The sequence below is a fragment of the Haemaphysalis longicornis genome, unplaced genomic scaffold (genome assembly GCF_048455015.1).
Source record: "Haemaphysalis longicornis isolate Haplotype H1 unplaced genomic scaffold, Haemaphysalis longicornis Haplotype H1 scaffold_1, whole genome shotgun sequence".
NCBI lineage: Eukaryota > Metazoa > Arthropoda > Arachnida > Ixodida > Ixodidae > Haemaphysalis > Haemaphysalis longicornis.
This window is the reverse complement of record NW_027526203.1, coordinates 214,597,643-214,615,577: the sequence shown is the minus strand read 5'-3', so window position 1 is coordinate 214,615,577 and position 17,935 is coordinate 214,597,643. Positions and strand designations below refer to the sequence as shown.

General features: G+C 48.3%; 1 long non-coding RNA gene across 1 annotated transcript in view; it reads left to right on the top strand.

Annotated features, from left to right (window-relative positions):
* The first annotated feature begins 12,979 nt into the window (after positions 1 to 12,979).
* The window catches only part of LOC144168284 (uncharacterized), a 14,754-nt gene continuing 9,798 nt past the window's right edge, over positions 12,980 to 17,935 (top strand). Inside the window, exon 1 of the long non-coding RNA XR_013322171.1 lies at positions 12,980 to 13,095. This is a non-coding gene — a long non-coding RNA (uncharacterized LOC144168284). The remainder of the gene's footprint in view (positions 13,096 to 17,935) is intronic.

The window sequence follows — 17,935 nt, the reverse complement described above, 5'->3', positions numbered from 1 at the left end:
GCGCAGCTCGTGCCACGCGCGTGGCAGGAGACTCAACCTTCTATTTAAACTGAAATACTTGTGAACACCAAAAGCAATGACAATTCTGAATAAATGATTCTTTGAAGATTGAAAAATTTGGCAACGTTGTATGATCACTTTGAATTAAAATATAAAGTCGTAACTCTGCTCATGTATTTGGCCGTTTCGGCGCTGCGGTCGTTTCCGATGTAATTTTTCCATCAACACCCCGCAGGGGGCACCTTGTGTACTCACGGTGTTTTGGTGAGTAGCGCCACCACGGTCCTGAGCTCCGCAGGGGTGCCTACTGCCGTAGGCACTTGGTGTCTTGCAACACCACGGACCCGAGCACATGTGGGTTGGACCCACCCACGCCCCGGCTGTGCGCGGCTTTGCCGTGTCTGAGGAAAAGGGCATCCTGGTGGTTGAGCCAACGCCAGGGTTGTTTTGGACCTTCATGGCCCCCTGACAGCGGCAACACACCACTTTGGCCCCTGCTTCTCACAGACGGTGCCCCCGGTCTGACCCGCCCTGGGGGGAATCAGCCAGTTGCCTTTTCCTGTCCTCCTCTTTGTTCTTTCTCTTTCCTATCCTCTTTCTTAACTCTGTCCAGTCATCTCCTTCCTTCCTTGTTCTACATTTTTCCAGGTGGCGAGGGTTAACCTTGTGCAAAGATGTCAGCCTTGAGTCCAAGCATAAGGTTATAGTGGCAAGGTACGGTTAACGTGTGCTGCACAGTCACGTTCCCTTGTTGGGCTCGGTGGTGGGCGACCGGCCTTGCCACCGAATTCACTCGAAGTTTTATGGCTACATTTCCTACTCCGCTCAGAAAACCCGATCGGCCTCCTAAACGGGGTCGCACCGAAGCACTGAGAATCGAACCACCCCAGGCAACATTCAGTAAATACCTTGTGGTACACTCAACCGATGACAAATCACCAATCACTGACCTGTCAGTGTTCTTCATTGCCAAGTGCATTGAGAACATTGTTGGGAAAGATTACAATGCCAAAGAAATGCCCTCCGGAGACCTACTTGTTGAGGTAATGCGAAAAAACGAAAGCGACAACCTTCTGAAGCAAGAAAAAATTGCCAACTTGGCTGTCACCGTCACGCCGCATCGCACTCTAAACACTGTCCAAGGTGTCATTTCTGACAAAGAACTACTGCATGAGACAGACGCTGATCTCCTTGAGGGAATGCGAGACCAAGGTGTTGTTGGTGTTCGTAGAATCGTAATGAGAAGAGACGGGGCAGACATCAAGACGCGACACATCATTCTTACTTTCGCCAGCTCTACCCTGCCCGAGACAGTGAAGGCAGCTTTTATTAGCTGTCGTGTTCGCGCTTACATACCTAACCCGAGGCGATGCTTCAAGTGCCAGCATTACGGCCATGGAACACTAGCCTGCCGTGGCAAGCTAACCTGTCCTAAATGCGGCGAAAATGATCACACCTCTGAAGAATGCCGAAACACAATTCTAAAATGTCCGAACTGCGGTGGCGCACATGCTGCATACTCACGATCTTGCCCATCTTTCAAGAAAGAAAAGGAGATCATTCATATCAAAGTGACTGAAAACATAACTTTCCGCGAGGCACGCCAGAAGCACAAGTTGTTTTCGGCCACATCCTATGCAGACGCCGCCCGCCGGGGATTGGGGCGACGTCTGGTTAGTACAGCGACACAGTGCAGCCTAGCTGATGTGTCGCTGTCGTTAACCCCCTCTGAGCGGCCACCAGCTCCTCCTGCCTCCACAGCAGAGTCCCTGGTGGTTCCTGATCCTGCCGGGCTGCCACTCACAGCCCAGCACCCCAATGCTACCCCTGCGGAGCCCGCGGAGGACGTGGCGACGGACGCTGTTTGGACTGGTTCTGCTTCCAATCCAGCTCCGTTCGCCCCCACAACACTCGAGGGCGTTGAGAGCACGAACTGTCGGGGCTCCACACAGACCCCGTCCCCTCCTGCACCGCAGGCTCCGACTGAGAAGGCTGAGGCCACCTCAGGGACCATTCCTCGAGGTTTTCGACGGAACGGTACCAATTCGATGACACCTGAAGTGTCAGATGAGGATATGGACACTTTGGCATTTCAACCTGCACCTCAGGAATGAAATGAGCGCCGCCGCACTCTTGGCCGTGGGAAAAAACCAGCTCCTCGCATCACAGGCCCTAAACAAGACTCACTGATCTGAAGGAAGGAAAAAAAAAAACTTTGATTTATTATTTTTGACGCATAATTGCTGTTGAGAACATAGTTCAATGGGACTGTAGGGGTCTCATAAAAAACTTAGATGATGTATATGAACTCCTTTATAAACATCAATCTAGTATTGTTTGCCTCCAAGAGACACACCTCAATCACAAGCAAAGTAACTTTCTGAGGCAATACACTGTCTTTAGGAAAGATAGAGATGTCTTTGTTCATTCATCTGGCGGGGTTGCCATTGTGACCCGAAAATCGATCCCCTCCCAGTCCGTTAGACTGCTCACCAGCCTTGAGGCGGTTGCTGTCCGCGTTATCATTTTCGGTCGGCTGATTACCATATGCTCTTTATACATTCCCCCGAATTATCGTCTGTCTACCTCAGAATTCGAGTCCCTGGTGGATGAGCTTCCGGAACCCTTCATCCTAGTCGGAGATTTAAATGCACACAACAAACTCTGGGGCTCTGGGAGAACCGATGCCCGTGGCCGTTTAATTGAACAGTTCTTGGTATCGTCTGGTGCGTGTCTGTTTAACAACAAACAACCAACATACTATAACACCACACATAACACGCACTCACACATAGACTTGGCAATAGGTTCTGCGGTTCTTCTCTCACTCATTGAGTGGCAAGTGGACAAAAACCCGTTAGGGAGTGACCACTTCCCAGTAATCTTGAAGTGCCTAGACAAAGACCCCTACCCTGCAACCTCAAATAAAAGGTTTAAAGAAACCGCTGCAGACTGGGAGAAATTTAAGCAGAAATCTCAACTCTCACACACCTCCATAGAACACTTGGGTATTGATGAAGCGTGTAGCCTTGTCACAGCCCATATTCTTGATGCTGCAGAGAAATTCATTCCCCAGACTTCTGGTAGCAAAAGTAACCTAAAGCGACCCTGGTGGAATGAAGAATGTCGACAAGCGCGCCAGGCAGACAACCTTGTAGCATTCTTGTAACTGCAGACAACCTTGTAGCATTCAAGCGCGCCAAAGCCATGGGAAGGCGCATTCGGCGTCAGGCCAAAAGCAATAGCTGGAGGTCCTTCTTAAGCTCCATAAATTCCTTTACAGATACGCGAAAGGTTTGGAATAGGATAAGAAAACTAAATGGACAAAGGACATATAACTTACCCCTTGTTAACACCACTGGTGACACCTTAGTGGACCAGGCAAATGCGCTGGCGCAACACTTTGAACACATCTCAAGCTCCTCACATTACACAAGCACATTTATGCACTACAAAAAGTCGGCTGAGCAGAAGTCCATACGTGACCACAAACAATCGAATGACTCCTATAACTGTCCATTCTCTCTTCACGAGCTCATGACTGCGTTGGCCGGTTGCAAGCCTTCTGCGCCAGGTGCGGATAACATTACGTACACCATGATCAAACACCTTCATACAGACACAGTAGACCCTATGCAAAATGCGCCCCGCCATCTCACGTCGACTCCAGTAACTAGGTCCGCCATTTTGGTACGGTCGTTTGAAACCGAAACCAATCAGCAAAACATAGAAGGCCGCCATTGACCTCTCTTGGTGATGGACTACAATGCCGGAGCATTGCTTCGTGCCGCAGTGCACGCAATGCGGAAATACCGGTCTAAATGGAGAAAAGGCACGTGAAGTTCCACGCTTTTGAACGAACTTTCTGACGCGAACTATGCCGGCGCGAGCAACCTTTGTGACACGCTGGGCGCGGTGCGCTGGGAGCGAATATTTGTCGTTGGTTCGCTAAGCGCGGGATTCCGTATACATATAGTCGCTGTCCGGATGAAAAATACAGCTGCGTTGAAGTTCTGTGGTCCAGCCTTTGTATTCTAAATGAAGCCTGAGCGTCCGCTACCTATTCATGCGACTGACAGCGGCGCTCGACCGGGAAAATAGTACCACTCGTTGCCAAAATTAGGCTGTTTCTTTACTCGTCCCTGTGGCTCTGCGTCCGCTTCATTTCATTGTTAAATGGTGCCGCTTAGCCCCTACACGAGCCTTTATCTTACCTAGGGCTGTAAACAAACTTTTCTTGCTGCAATACGCCGTCACGGTGTGGTTGAAAATTTCCTCTGTGGCGGGCGCGCACGGTATACATGGGAGTGTGTTGTTGGTTTCTTTTACGTTGGATTTAGCTGTGTGTGGTTGCAGAAGTGGCGTACACTGTTTTATGATGATATAACGGTGGAAAATTCGAGCTTTTGCACTTGGTTCCAGATTTGCCGGGCTGAAAGGTTTGTTGTTATGTCAAGTCAACTTGGTGCCCATTGTCATTTCAGCCACAATGTATTTACTGTCGAATATTTTGCGACTAAAATACACACTCACTCCTCTAGTTTGTCACATGCTGCATGCATGCCTCCGACGTAATGATAGTGGCCATTGATGTAGGTAGCTGAGACAATTTTCAAGTTTTATTAAAAAAAAGAAAACGGTCAGAGTTTACATCAGGCCGCCGTACATCAGCTTGAGTGCTTTTGCAATTTTTGTATCCACAGTGAAAATCCCAGTAAATTAAACTACTTCGCTGATTTATAGCGCGTGCAGTATAGCAAACTGTGGATATAAATAGAACAAAGGGAAGCATTCGCGCACCCCTGCATGCCGCGGTCTAGTAATCACGACGTTGCTCAGCCTCTGGGTGCTCGCGAGATGACCACGGCGAAATGCTTGCTGGCATGAATGCTTGCTGGTAGCTCATAGGTGACCCTTCAGGTGCCACGCCAGTCCTTGTTTCTGTCACTGTGGGGGGTGAGGCCAGCACAACTGGGGCAAAAAAACCTATTGCCGAAGCTACCAACTTTTCTCCCAAGCGCCTGCACGGAACTTTGTTGCTGCTCGCATTGCTCCTGTACTCGACGTGCATCGAACAGACGAATTGGCAAGGGAAGGGAGGGGCCATTTTCCCGCGGGCGTCTCCAGTCAATGTCTTGGACACTCGCTGGCTTGATGCCCTGATGTCTCGGACGTCCTCACTGTTGTGGCAGCTCAGTGCACGCAAGCTTCGGTGGCGCCTCTTAAAACCTTCGGCTTGCAAGAGGCGAGTAGGTGCACAGCAGCCACTGCAAACCGCCGGGCAATCCCATGCTGCCTCACAATCGCCCCACTGTCCGTCTCAAACGTGAGGCACACAACATAGGGCCGGCCACTTTTCTTCTGGGAGCGAAAGCAGCTGCTGAGCACTTGGATGAGGCCCAACCTGCAAGAACAGAGAGAGTAACAGTAAATAGCACTCATGGAAGAACAGGACTAGTCTGCAGTTTAAGGTAAAGGGACATAGCAGAAAGAATGGCCGCAAGGAACAGACTCGAAATGACCAGATTTTGTGTCTTGCTTAACACTGTTGCAAGGGTCATAATCTATACCTCAAACAGCAATGATGTCAACATTGTTTGTCAAGTTCGAGCGTGCAAGTATCTCTGCATGCTTTGTTAATGCATTTTCAAGAGAAGGAAGTTTAACATTTAAAAACCTCACCGCGGGTAATGATACCAGTACCCGCATAATCGTGTCCGTCATAACTTAAGCAAGCTATACTCTGATTATCTATAACTCACTTCCAGAACCTTTCGAGATAAACAGGTAAACGTTCGGGCTATACGGATGACCAATCGAATTTAAAAAAATCTTCTAGTTCAGTGAGTTCGAGTTAACGAGGTTTTACTGTATTATCTATTCGTGCACACCAAAAACATGCGCTTTATAAACAAACACAACCACCCCACCGCCAAAAAAGGAGAATAAAGACACAGAAAGACATTTTTGCGGCAGAACATGCGCAATAAATAATGAAAACACACAAAAAACATAAAATTCAAGGCGTATGTTCGCTTTTGTAGTTGACTTCGCCGCAAAGCGCGGGCGGACGACCGTCACGGAAAACGGCCGTAACCTTTCCGTAAAAATATTCGCCAAAAATCATCCCGTAAATTCGATGTCGGAGTTACGTTCGCCCGGTATTAGAGTTTGGCTGCGTCCTATTTTCTGGTCTAGCGATTGTCGCTTTCTTCTTTCAGGGTTACTGCAACAGGGCCGCCGCTACGCATTTGCATGGTAAAGAACGGTGAACAAAGTGCTATACAAATACTCATACCGGTTAACTCGCGTCAAGTGAAAAACAAAGAAAGATTTACTTACTGCGAGTCGCACGTGTTTGTCCGCACCGATGAAGACGAGCAATGCGCCTCGGTGGCTAGGCGGCATGCCCTGCTCCGCTGCCGCTCGGATGGGTCTTTGGCGCGGCACCCCGAGTGGTATGAGTCTTCAGACACAGTCGGCAGCGCAGACAAGTCCTTCGTCCACAATCCGCGGTCGGGAGCCGGAAAACGCCGTCCAGATTGAGCCATACTGCGTTACCGTCACCTACTCTTCCACAGTAAACAATACGAGACTTCCCGATCGGCGCCCGTACCAATATGGCCGACGGTCTCGTTTACATCAGTGTTGCTAGATCACCAAGCAATTTCGCATAAGGTCTATTCATACTCTCCTCTTTTTGTTTAACAAGATATGGCGCGTCGGGCACTTTCCTAAGACATGGAAACAGGCTGTGATTGTGCCATTGCTTAAACAGGGAAAGGATCCTTCCTGCGTTTCAAGTTATCGCCCCATTGCCTTGACCAGCTGCTTGTGTAAGCTGTTTGAAAAAATGATTAACAGAAGGTTACTATACTTCCTGGAATACAATGGTATTCTCGACAGCTGCCAGGCAGGGTTTCGGTCGGGCAGGTCAACAATGGACCAACTTGTCGCTTTTGAATCCTATGTGAAAAATGCCTTTGTGAACAAACAGTATTGTATGTCTATATTTTTTGATCTAGAAAAAGCATATGACACTGCTTGGCGCTACGGCATCCTGCGGGACCTAAAATGTTTTGGTATTTGTGGAAATATGCTTAATGCCATTCAAAGCTATTCGCCTGAACGAACATTCAGAGTGAGGGTCGGGGCTGCAGTATCTGCGCTGTATATGCAAGAAAATGGCGTTCCTCAGGGTGGAGTACTGAGTTGCACACTTTTCATAGTTAAAATGAACACCCTCGGAAAAGCTCTGCCCCGTACAATTTCTTACTCCATTTATGTGGATGATGTTCACATCAGTTTCCGGTCCTGTAATCTATCTATTTGTGAGCGGCAGGTACAACTTGCTACAAACAGGCTTGTAAAGTGGACAGAAGAAAATGGCTTCAAGCTAAATCCTCAAAAGAGCACATGCATCCTGTTTTCGAAGAGGCGTGGTATTCACCCTCAGCCCACCGTCTTGCTCAATAGAGTAGCTGTGCCTGTGAAAAAGGAGCACAAGTTTTTAGGCATTCTGCTAGATGAAAAACTGTCATTTATTGCTCATATAAAGCTACTCAAAATAAAATGTATAGAGGCGATGAATATCCTAAAAGGCCTATCCCACCACTCCTACGGCGCAGATAAGCTGTGCCTGCTACGTCTCTACAAGAGTTTAGTGAAGTCGCGGTTGGACTATGGGAGCGTAGTATACGGGTCAGCTTCGAAAACCGCTTTAAAAATGCTTGACCCTGTTCTGCACCTGGGGCTTCGCCTTTCGTCTGGAGCCTTCCGAACAAGTCCTGCGCAAAGCCTATACGTGGAATGTGATCAGTGGTGCCTGGAATACCAGCGCTTATACACAGACCTATTGTATGCTGTGAAGACTACATCTATAAAAAATCATCCTTCCTCACTTATTATCCACGACACCTCTGCCATGCACTTGTTTGTCAGTCGGCCCTCTATATCTCTGCCCTTCTCGTTGAGAGTGAAAGTGCAAGCTGAGGAGCTTGGGATTTCTCTTACCGAGACTTACAGAACTTCGATCACAGACCTTGTCGCTCCTTGGGAAATGTCCCCGGTTTCTTGTGATTTATCTTTTCGAGCCATTAACAAAAAAACTGCACCAAGAGAACTCGTCTTACAGCATTTCCTACACCTACGGCATAAATATCCCTACACAACGTTTTACACAGATGCCTCCAAGTCTGCTAATTCTGTGTCATGCGCTGCACATGGCCCAAACTTTGCTATCACAAAGACAATGAACAAAAGTACCAGTATTTTTACAGCAGAGGCACACGGCATTTTAACAACTGTGGAACACATTACACAAAGCAGAATACACAGTTCCATTATTTTTACAGACTCCCTAAGCGTAGTACTAGCTCTTCATTCAGAAAAACCAACGAAGAACTTCATTTTAAATCGACTTATAAAGTACATAATGGCTGCCTACGCTCTAAAACTCACTGTAATCGTTTGCTGGGTACCTGGGCACAGCGGCATTTCGGGCACTGAAATTGCTGACCAGAATGCCGCTGTGGCGGCTCTCCGCAGTGTTGTAGATATCCCACATGTTCCCTACCTAGACATGAAGCAATTAGTTCGGAGTAGGATTCGGAGACGCTGACAGTTACAGTGGGACACACAAATCGAAAACAAACTACACATTATAAAACCACAAATAGGGAAATACAACACAGACAAACGGAACAGGTTCACAGAAATATCAATATGTAGATTAAGGATAGGTCACACACATGCTACTCACTCATACCTTTTAAACGGAACAGCACCACCTGCTTCTGAGAAGTGCGGACGACGACTTACAGTTCTCCACGTATTGACTGAATGTTTGGCATAGGCTCCGGACAGCGCCCAGAGGGCAACACGGAGCCCGCGACACCCAGCGCCCCCTTCGGCAGTATGCGCAACACTGGGTCGGTCCCCGCAAGCCGGTACGCTGCTGGCTCGGGGCGCTTTTCTTTTTGCAGCGCGGATTAAGCATATTAGTCGCCCCTTTTGGGCTTAAAACGAAGTAAGAGATTGTAAATGGAGAAGAATTTATTCGGTTGAACTCGCGTATGAGAAGGCATATAGAGGCCGCATAGCCATGATGCCCAGAAGAGAAACGCTTGTACAGCCTGCCTTCGGGGCAAACCTTTCTCAAGATCAGCATGTTTCGCTTAAAAAAAAAACGTAATTTATATTGTTCACTCCACAAAAGAGGAGGCTTTGCCTGCAAATATATCAGACGTTGCGCGATGTTTCCGCGCGGGGTATTCCATCCATGTGAGTGCACTTGCATGCGACTGCAGAACTACTAACTGGACCACACGGGAGTTACATATAGGTCTTTGATCCGAATGTGATGCTCCATACATGTAACACTATGAAATTCACGTTTGTTGGGGTATAGCGAAAGTGCGGACGTTAATAAGTGCCCGCTTCGCCGAGAAACTTTTGGGCTTACAGTTGTAGCCCAGTACGCTAGTTGCATATATGTAAACACGCCCCCAAAAAAGAATCTCATCACGAGAAGGCTATTACAAGAACTTCCTTTGGGTAGGGATGGGATGGGGGAGGGGTAAGCAGAACATCTAATAGGCGTATCGGAATAAATTACGGAATATTCATATTCGGGCATTTTTTTTCTCTCCACGCCAACGGGTTCGGCAAGAGACCTCCGTTAGGAACGAATAGTAGCGCTTTTATTACCGTCAACACTTTTGCAACAAAAGTCACGGGAGAAAAAAATTTGTTCCCTGAGTACACCCCTCACTGGTCCGGAGTGTCCGCAATCACAACGGATGGGATAAATAAAGTTTGTCCTCCTCCTCCTCCCCGAACGCGAAATTTTTTTTCCTGTGTACATATTGTTCCAACTTTGATTGCGGCACGTCTTAGCTCTATTTTTCTTTGCTTTTCAGTGGCTTAGACAACAATTTCATTGTTTCTTTTGCAAGAAGAGGAGGTGATTTTATGCTATCCAAATGCTCGCGAAACATTTGGGAACATTAACGCCTATAAGTGTCCGCGCCCCATATGTGGTTATATGTATTTAATTCGGCGGTATAAGCACGTGCAATATTAGATGAAGCAGAGTAGAACCGCTGGGTGATAAAGCTACAATGCTATAATTGTTCTTGGGGGCCCTCTTTGTTACCAAATTCAGAGCGCAATTATGTGTATTGACCGCCTGCTAACCAGCCTACTAACAAGCTGATCGTACACCACGGCAGCATGTAATCCGCTCGCTTAATGTGGGCCTTTCAAGATTCAGTAACCATGCTCGGTATCTGCGAAAAAAAACAGAGAAGAAGAATCTGCGGGAGAATGCAGAGCCTTGAACACATGCTTCCCAGTTGTGCTAGCCTACGGCTCGGCAGCGAGGCGACAGCATTTTATCAGTGCCCCGTTTTATTTGGAGGCTTCCCCCGACTGCATAACACTTTACATGACTTTGTTGCACTATGTAGTACATATACGCTCAAAAAACGTTATAACAAACGTTTTTTGCTAAGTTCCGTTCACTGGCGCTGAAGGCGGTCGGCGCGGCGGGAGCGACCCGGAGTTGCGCGTGTCTGTCGCGGCGGGCGCTGCGCTCACGCGGCAAACTTCGCTGTCCGGAGCCTATACGCCTCGAGCGCGGCCTGTAGGGGCGCCACTGAAATCCCCCTAGCGGCCCGTTTCGAAAGCAGCCGCGGGAGTCGCCGGCCCGCTCCCCACTGTTACCGTTGCTTTCAGGGCCTGTTCATGACTGAGATTTACCGTTTGTAGGCGTTGGAAATACGTATTTATGTGGAGCAGTCACTCTGTTCGCAAATGTGGTGTGTTTACGAGAGTGTAAATGTGTGTGACACGGTCTTAGCCTGGTACATTCGGTCGGTACAAGCGCCAGGTGTGCGTCACAGGTTGGAGTCGCGAAACCGGGATATGCATATGGAGATGATTGCGATTTCACTGCCGTGAAATTTACTAACAGTTTCTCCGTAAGCATAAGTTCCCAAGATGGTCATGCCATGGCTATACACCAGTTTTGTGCGCTTATATAACCTAGTGGAGCGCTCATACCTGACAGCACGCCAGTTATGCTTGCCTATATCATACCTCAGGTATTGGTCACTACCCTGGACATAAATTTTATGAACATTCTACGAAATAAGTACGATGAATAATCAAAAATTATACCCGGGATCAGCGCACGACAAAAAAATAATGCTGGGGAGTCTTGTCGTGAGCTGAGCGCCCGCAAACATTCATGTTACATATATCCTCCGCGAGCAGGCCGGAGAAGGGCTTCTACAGTAATGCCCGTTCGCGACTAAACGTTTCTTCGAAGCATAGTATACATGACGCAGGGAGCCTGCAGGATCAAGCAGAAACGGAAATCAGAAGGCCTTATCAAATATCCAACTCTTCTAACGACACCATTTGTCAGTTTTGAACTTGTATACCTCAAAAAATGCGTTCGCCGAGGGATCAGCTGTTAGTTAAAGTCTAAAATCTATAGTGACGTGAACGAGTAGCTTGTGTGTGTGATTACTAAAACGTTCTTTCCTTGATTTCGCTCCGCAATCGTACACAACGATACATAAGCGTCCCCCTCCCCACTCTACCCCCCCCCTTCCCCATGTCTCGCGAAATAGCAGTGCATTTCGCACACTAGTTGGTCTCGCAAGTCCTACCCGGCTTAAGTTTATACGAACGTCTGTAGCATTTCAGAAGCTTCACTGAGTTTTTTTTTTCTTTTCATTTCTGTGCGAGCTATTTTGTTTTATTGCGGACTTGCAGACCATTAATTTTTCAGTGGTTTAATTCATTTTTCTTGGTTCTTGCTACAAGGCATGAGTGCACATATTTCACGACGCAGAGCCTTAGAATATACTTAACATTTTCGCGTGACTTATATTCTTATAAAAGGCACAAGTTATTATCAGGTATTGGGTAATCGCATCCCCGAAATATATTTTTCTACGACGCATATTCGTAATGAGGCCGCATTCGTTGTCCGCTCTACAAAACAAAACACACCCCTAAGTGCGCCAGTATCAGGTTTAAACGAGGCGACAATAAAATTAACTTGTGCCGGACGTATTCGGAGGTGACAGTGGTGCTATGCTGCTGCCGTCACCGACACCCGTAATAGCGGCCGAGAAGGACGCAGAGCCGCGTTCCCGGATAGCTATTGTTGGTGTTTGAGCACCCTACCAAGAGTCAGCGGCTTTTGAAGTGACCTAAACATACTGTTTACTTACAGACGTCACCATAACAAGGTTTTTAGCGCTTGGAAGGGCAAAAAGAAGCGAAGGAGAACCAAAACACTGCATGAGCCCCTATGGGCCGCGCAGCGCTAATCCCGTCAACTTCGCGGAGAAGCGGCGGCAGGCGGCGCAGCGATCACAAAGCTCGAGGCGTATACCATGAAGCAAGGAAACGACACTTCCCCGAACTATACACCTACACGATACCCTTACACCCATCTTTGTTTTTATCCCATCAACCCCCGATCAGAAGTGAACACCTTTTAGCCTACCTCGCTGACATTGGATTTTTAGCACTCATCTCATACCATGTGTGACATCAGGGCCACCCGATGACAGTGAGGGTGGTTCGGAGCGTTTTCATAACAGGTTTCAGGGGCGTCACTGTCATCGCCAGAGCTAGGGTCATGTTATAATGCCCCCAGCACTGTCACACTTAAACATGATCATTGTTACCTCCCATCTTAATCATCCTCCCCTTTTAGAGTAAGGGCCCTTTACACCCATCTATACACTATTTTTTATCAAGTACATTACCATCATCGCCAAGGTATTTTAGCAATAGACGTGAACAAACATTGTCTTGGCGCTCTTTGGCCTCAGACGCCCTTGCGCCAATAAAACGCACATAGTAGTAGTTTTCCAAGTGCTGGCGGCGAGGTCGACCGTGGTTTCGCGTTGTACGTTTTTTGTGCGATATACCGTCGTAAAATGTGTGCGCCCTTTGTGGATAAAGCCTGCTTGCCACGTTGGAAACACGTGCGGTTAAGGATAAGCTGAAATACAGCGGCAAACGATCGAAGAACGGCGGCGTTTTCCTGTGCCCGGACAAAGAAGTTCGGTAAGTTCTTTTTTGCTGGACCTTTTCTAGCGCGACTAAGGTTCGGTGCCAGAAACGTGTTATTGGCTTGATTTCTCGTTTCCGCGTCAGTCTCACGCTGTGGTTCGTGCAAGCTGGCGCTGCTCGATATGTCTAGCGCCCCGCACGGGGCACCTTGAGTATTCATGGTGACGGTGTTGGCGACACCGCGGACCCCGAGCCCCCAACATAAACTGTAACCTACCGTGGTGATGTGTTTAAAGGTGAAGGGTAGAAGCCTCAAACGGTGGCCGTCGGAGCCCAGGTCAAGCTCCGGCGGATGGGCTCCCTGTCTGTTTACCAGGCAGGGAGCTCCGGGACCTCTCAGGCTATCAGGGTAAGGTTTGAGAAGAAAGTACCCCCGTCCCCTGCTTTTTTCTATGCTGTATGGAAAATTCAAAACCCCCCTCCAAACGTGATCGGTCCCTGAAAAGGGGCCGCACCGAAGTATCTTTCCCTCCACTTTCAAGTATGAGCTTCCCAAAGCCAGACAAATACTCTCGTTTCCTTGTTGTCGAATCTCTTGATTCAGCTCACCCTCTTGCTTCACAATCAGTATTTTTAATTACAAAATACCTTGATGGAATAATTGGGAAAACCTATAATGCCAAAAAACAACGCACAGGTGAAGTCCTTGTTGAAGTAAAAAACCAACAGCAGGCAACCACACTTCTTGGTCAGAAGAAAATGGTCGATCTGGACATCAGGGTCACACCCCACCGCAGCCTGAATAGCTCGCAGGGTGTGATCTCTGAAGCAGATCTTCTTAATGAGACAGATGCCGACATTCTTGAAGGTCTAAAGGATCAGGGTGTCACAGCCGTGCGCCGCATCACGATGCGTAGAGATGATAAGGTAATCCCCACGAAACACATTATCCTGACCTTCAACTGCTCCTCACTTCCTGACCATATCAACGCAGGGTTCATCCGATGCTCCATTCGTCCTTACATTACAAACCCGCGCCGCTGCTTTAAGTGCCAGCGGTTCGGCCACGGAACCAACTCCTGCCGTGGTCGTCTGACCTGCGCAAAGTGCGCTCAGCATGATCATCCTTCCGATAATTGTCCATCGTCAACCCTCACCTGCGCCAACTGCCAGGGACCCCATGCCGCCTACTCTCGAACGTGCGAGAAGTTTAAGCAGGAGAAGGCGATCATTAATGTGAAGGTAACTGAGAACATCACCTTCCCAGAGGCGCGAAAGAGGTTCGCCTCTTTCCCCCTGGGGAGGTACGCCGACGCGGCTCGCCGGGGGGCGGAGCGGCGTCTGGTGTCCACAGGGACCCAGTTCAGCGAGTCTGACCTGGTCCCTCCTCCGCCCCCCCCCTGGGGTGCCTCAGGCAGCCCAATCCGTTGCCACGCCGCTTGCTGAGGCAGCAGCGGTTGTGGTGACAACCTCTTCTGTGGGAACCGGTGCGGCTCCCGCCTCTGCCTCCCCGTCCTCCAGTGCGTTGGAGGTTGCCGACCGGATGGACACCGGGGGCCCCGCATCGGCTCCCGCCGCCACCGCCCCTCCCGTGACACCTCTGGTGCCCCGGACGCCCTTGGCGGTGGCAGCTCAAACAAAGGGCTCCCGAAAGGGGGCCAAGTCCGGGGGGCCTGGTCCGCCGGGCACCCTTCTGGCATCCGACGAGGAGATGGATGTCACGCCGTTCCTGCCTGCTACGCAGCGCAAGGAGCGGCCTCCGATGTCCAAGCAGACAGAAAAGCCTAAAAATCCTAGAATAACAGCCCCGAAAGACGACACATGAACAAACACACACACACACTTCAGTTATTCTTAAACGTAAATAATGGGAACAGAAAACATCATCCAATGGAACTGCAGAGGCCTCCTTAAAAATCTTGACGATGTGTATGAAATTCTGCATGCCAGTCAGCCAAGTGTCATGTGTCTCCAGGAAACCCACCTCAATTCTAAACAAACAAATTTCTTAAATAGGTACATGGTTTTCAGAAAGGACAGGGTTGGCTGCACACACTCTTCAGGAGGTGTGGCAATTGTCGCCCGGAAATCCTTAGCCTGCCACCCTGTCCCTCTGAACACTGTCCTTGAGGCTGTAGCAATCCGTACGATAATATTTAATAGGTTAATAACGGTATGCTCCATTTACATTCGTCCTGATTTTGCACTTCTTAGCTCTGATTTCGAGGCGCTGGTTGACCAGCTGCCCGAACCATACATACTAACAGGCGACCTTAATGCGCACAACTCTCTTTGGGGCTCCTCCAGAACGGATGCCCGAGGTCGCCTGATAGAGAAGTTTCTTACATCTTCCGGAGCATGCCTTTTCAACAAAAAACAGCCCACATACCATAACTTAGGACACAATACATACTCTCATCTTGAATTGGCTATTGGTTCCGCAGTTCTCTTTCCATGTCTTGAGTGGGGTGTGGGCACGGACCCATATGGTAGTGACCATTTCCCCACTTCATTAACGTATATAGGTATAGGCCCGAGCAGTCCATCTTCCCACAACAGGTTTAATGAATCCAAAGCAAACTGGAGTACATTCACAGAAACATCTAAACTACACCACACAACCATAAAACACCTACACGTGGAGGAAGCCGCCCAACTCGTCACGGCACACATCCTCGACGCCGCCGAAAAGTCCATTCCCCAGGCCTCCAGTGGGTCCCGCAGCCCAAGGAGGCCCTGGTGGAACGAGGACTGCAGGCGGGCGCGAGAGGCCCAGAACAAGGCGTGGGGTGTCCTTCGCCGGTACCCCACGTCAGATAACCTCATTTCTTTTAAACGGGCGAAGGCTTTAGGGAAGCGAGTGCGTCGTGAGGCGAAAAGGGAGAGTTGGCGCACCTTCCTCACCTCCATCAACTCATACACTGATACACACATAGTCTGGACACGAATACGCAAGCTGAAAGGACAACAAAAAAACAGCCTGCCCCTGGTTAGCACAACAGGGGACACACTCGAAGACCAGGCCAACACACTTGCACAACACTTCGAACACGTGTCCAGCTCATCACACTACACAAACACTTTCATGAAGCACAAAACGTCTGCGGAAAAGAAGTCCCTGCGTGATAGCAAGAAGTCGCACACTTCTTACAATTCTTTTTCAATTCATGAGCTGAAGGTTGCTCTGAGCACATGTAAGCCTTCAGCTCCAGGTGCAGACAAAATCACATACACCATGATACAACACCTACACCCAAACACTCTTGAAACACTCCTACATCTATACAACAACATATGGCTTTCGGGGCACATTCCTCGCTCTTGGAGGGAGGCCATAGTAGTGGCTTTCCTGAAGGAAGGAAAGGACCCTTCCTCTCCTGCTAGCTATCGGCCCATCGCCCTTACAAGCTGCCTTTGCAAGCTCTTCGAGAAGATGATAAACAGGAGACTTGTGTACTTCCTTGAGTACAACGGTCTTCTCGAGGGCTGCCAGGCAGGCTTCAGGGCGGGGCGATCTACAAATGACCAACTTGTCGCCCTTGAATCATACATAAAGGACGCTTTCATCCACAAACAGTTTTGCACAACGGTATTTTTTGACCTTGAGAAGGCCTATGACACCGCTTGGCGTTACGGGATCCTAAGTGACCTAAAGTCTTTCGGTGTTTCGGGCCATATGCTCAACACCCTTGCTAGTTATTTGTCCGAAAGAACGTTTCGCGTGAGAGTAGGTAGCGCACTCTCAAGAGTTCATGTGCAAGAAAACGGCGTTCCGCAAGGTGGAGTGCTAAGCTGCACTCTGTTCATAGTTAAAATGAACTCCCTTGGGAAGGCATTGCCACCTACGATCAGAGGTCGGCAAACTCATTCATGAGTCCACTCACTCAGACTCATTTGGACTCAAACTCACGCGTGAGTTTGAGTTTGAGTGAGCGCGAGGCTAGTGTGGCATGGTGAGTTTGAGCTTGAGTGAGTTTGAGCCAAGTGATCACGACTGAGTTTGAGTCCGATTGAGTTTGAGTCCATTTTGAGTTCTGAGTACATTTTGCGTTTGAGTCTATTTTGAGTTCTGAGTACATTTTGAGTTTGAGTCCATTTTGAGTTCTGAGTACATTTTGAGTTTGAGTCCATTTTGAGTTCTGAGTACATTTTGAGTTTGAGTCCATTTTGAGTTCTGAGTACATTTTGAGTTTGAGTCCATTTTGAGTTCTGAGTACAATTTGAGTTTGAGTCCATTTTGAGTTCTGAGTACATTTTGAGTTTGAGTCCATTTTGAGTTCTGAGTACACTTTGAGTTTGAGTCCATTTTGAGTTCTGAGTACATTTTGAGTTTGAGTCCATTTTGAGTTTGAGTTCATTTTGAGTTCTGAGTACAATTTGAGTTTGAGCTCATTTTGAGTTCTGAGTACATTTTGAGTTTGAGTCCATTTTGAGTTTGAGTCCATTTTGAGTTCTGAGTACATTTTGAGTTTGAGTCCATTTTGAGTTCTGAGTATATTTTGAGTTTGAGCACATTTTGAGTTTGATTACATATTGAGTTTTGAGTACATTTTGAGTTCTGAGTAAATAGGAGTTTTAAGTCCATTTGGAGTTTGAGTACATATGAGTAGCCTAGCAGGCAGCTATGGTTGGCTGTTAAGTTTCATGCGTCACTGTGGGCTCGGAATTCAAGTTACCTGCGGGTATGGCACCAATCGCGATCTGCGTGATCGGTTGGGAGGGAGGTGGTGTCTGATGTTTTTTAGTTTCTTGTTGAATTTTTATGGCCATAAGCACTTGCTGTATACCTAATTTTCGCGGCTGGGCGCGTGAGTGATAATTGACTGGTGAGGTCATAAAAAAGGGTTGTCTTAACTTTTCCTCCTGACGGATCCACTAAGAGCGTGGGAAAGGG